Here is a 2,500-nt window from a genome sequence, read left to right as displayed (position 1 = left end):
GCAGTCTTCAAGTCATATTGAATACACAATGCTTCTCGGAAGTGTAAGTTTTCTTCCGTCTCCAAGGTCAGTGTTTTCATAAAAAATCGTGCTGAAACCTCCCATTCCCTGACCGGGAATCGAACCCGGGCCGCGGCGGTGAGAGCGCCGAACCCTAACCACTAGACCACCAGGGAGTGATGGAGTCATTGCACACTCCATTGGGAAAAGGGAAATTCTCTGAATAAAGTGCAAAGCAATGTGATGGGAGTGAGCTACCAAGAATTTATTTGACAAGAAAAGATAGGATGATTTGTTGTGCATAGCAGTCTTCAAGTCATATTTAACACACAATGCTTCTCGGAAGTTTACGTTTTCTTCCGTCTCCTAGGTCAGTGTTTTCATAAAAAATCGTGCTAGAATCTCCCTTTACCTGACCAGGAATCGAACCCGGGTCGCGGCGGTGAGAGCGCCGAATCCTAACCACTAGACCACCAAGGAGTGATGGATTTTAGAGCACACTCCATTAGGAAAAAGGAAATTCTCTGAATAAAGTGCAAAGCAATGTGATGGGAGTGAGCTACCAGGAAATTATTTGACAAGAAAAGATAGGATGATTTGTTGTGCATAGCAGTCTTCAAGTCATATTGAATACACAATGCTTCTCGGAAGTGTAAGTTTTCTTCCGTCTCCTAGGTCAGTGTTTTCATAAAAAATCGGGCTGAAACCTCCCTTTCCCTGACCGGGAATCGAACCCGGGCCGCAGCGGTGAGAGCGCAGAATCCTAACCACTAGACCACCAGGGAGTGATGGAGCCGGAGCACACTCCATTAGGAAAAAGGAAATTCTCTGAATAAAGTGCAAAGCAATGTGATGGGAGTGAGCTACCAGGAAATTATTTGACAAGAAAAGATAGGATGATTTGTTGTGCATAGCAGTCTTCAAGTCATATTGAATACACAATGCTTCTCGGAAGTGTAAGTTTTCTACCGTCTCCTAGGTCAGTGTTTTCATAAAACACACTCCATTAGGAAAAAGGAAATTCTCTGAATAAAGTGCAAAGCAATGTGATGGGAGTAAGCTACCAGGAAATTATTTGACAAGAAAAGATAGAATGATTTGTTGTGCATAGCAGTCTTCAAGTCATATTGAATACACAATGCTTCTCGGAAGTGTAAGTTTTCTTCCGTCTCCTAGGTCAGTGTTTTCATAAAAAATCGTGCTGAAACCTCCCTTTCCCTGACCGGGAATCGAACCCGGGCCGCGGCGGTGAGAGCGCCGAATCCTAACCACTAGACAACCAGGGAGTGATGGAGTCATTGCACACTCCATTGGGAAAAGGGAAATTCTCTGAATAAAGTTCAAAGCAATGTGATGGGAGTGAGCTACCAGGAAATTATTTGACAAGAAAAGATAGGATGATTTGTTGTGCATAGCAGTCTTCAAGTCATATTGAATACACAATGCTTCTCGGAAGTGTAAGTTTTCTTCCGTCTCCTAGGTCAGTGTTTTCATAAAAAATCGTGCTGAAACCTCCCTTTCCCTGACCGGGAATCGAACCCGGGCCGCGGCGGTGAGAGCGCCGAATCCTAAGCACTAGACCACCAGGGAGTGATGGAGTCATTGCACACTCCATTGGGAAAAGGGAAATTCTCTGAATAAAGTGCAAAGCAATGTGATGGGAGTGAGTTACCAGGAATTTATTTGACAAGAAAAGATAGAATGATTTGTTGTGCATAGCAGTCTTCAAGTCATATTGAATACACAATGCTTCTCGGAAGTGTAAGTTTTCTTCCGTCTCCTAGGTCAGTGTTTTCATAAAAAATCGTGCTGAAACCTCCCTTTCCCTGACCGGGAATCGAACCCGGGCCGCAGCGGTGAGAGCGCCGAATCCTAACCACTAGACCACCAGGGAGTGATGGAGTCATTGCACACTCCATTGGGAAAAGGGAAATTCTCTGAATAAAGTGCAAAGCAATGTGATGGGAGTGAGCTACCAAGAATTTATTTGACAAGAAAAGATAGGATGATTTGTTGTGCATAGCAGTCTTCAAGTCATATTTAACACACAATGCTTCTCGGAAGTTTACGTTTTCTTCCGTCTCCTAGGTCAGTGTTTTCATAAAAAATCGTGCTAGAATCTCCCTTTACCTGACCAGGAATCGAACCCGGGTCGCGGCGGTGAGAGCGCCGAATCCTAACCACTAGACCACCAAGGAGTGATGAATTTTCGAGCACACTCCATTAGGAAAAAGGAAATTCTCTGAAAAAAGTGCAAAGCAATGTGATGGGAGTGAGCTACCAGGAAATTATTTGACAAGAAAAGATAGAATGATTTGTTGTGCATAGCAGTCTTCAAGTCATATTGAATACACAATGCTTCTCGGAAGTGTAAGTTTTCTTCCGTCTCCTAGGTCAGTGTTTTCATAAAAAATCGTGCTGAAACCTCCCTTTCCCTGACCGGGAATCGAACCCGGGCCGCGGCGGTGAGAGCGCCGAATCCTAACCACTAGACAACCAG

The 2,500-nt window shown here is 44.3% G+C and overlaps 5 non-coding genes across 5 annotated transcripts; all 5 read right to left on the bottom strand.

The window, feature by feature from the left end:
- Positions 1–104: 104 nt before the first annotated feature.
- On the bottom strand, positions 105–176 carry TRNAE-CUC (transfer RNA glutamic acid (anticodon CUC)). The gene has a single exon. It is a non-coding gene; the product is annotated as a tRNA-Glu (tRNA).
- A 537-nt stretch (positions 177–713) lies between these two features.
- On the bottom strand, positions 714–785 carry TRNAE-CUC (transfer RNA glutamic acid (anticodon CUC)). Its single transcript has one exon. It is a non-coding gene; the product is annotated as a tRNA-Glu (tRNA).
- Positions 786–1,214: 429 nt separating this feature from the next.
- TRNAE-CUC (transfer RNA glutamic acid (anticodon CUC)) lies at positions 1,215–1,286 on the bottom strand. The gene has a single exon. It is a non-coding gene; the product is annotated as a tRNA-Glu (tRNA).
- A 232-nt stretch (positions 1,287–1,518) lies between these two features.
- TRNAE-CUC (transfer RNA glutamic acid (anticodon CUC)) lies at positions 1,519–1,590 on the bottom strand. Its single transcript has one exon. It is a non-coding gene; the product is annotated as a tRNA-Glu (tRNA).
- Positions 1,591–1,822: 232 nt separating this feature from the next.
- TRNAE-CUC (transfer RNA glutamic acid (anticodon CUC)) lies at positions 1,823–1,894 on the bottom strand. The gene has a single exon. It is a non-coding gene; the product is annotated as a tRNA-Glu (tRNA).
- Positions 1,895–2,500: the final 606 nt, after the last annotated feature.

This window comes from Crinia signifera, chromosome 9, assembly GCF_055691185.1.
Source record: "Crinia signifera chromosome 9, ASM5569118v1, whole genome shotgun sequence".
NCBI classification, from domain to species: domain Eukaryota; kingdom Metazoa; phylum Chordata; class Amphibia; order Anura; family Myobatrachidae; genus Crinia; species Crinia signifera.
Note: the sequence above shows the minus strand (reverse complement) of the source record. Positions and strands in the feature narration are given on the sequence as shown.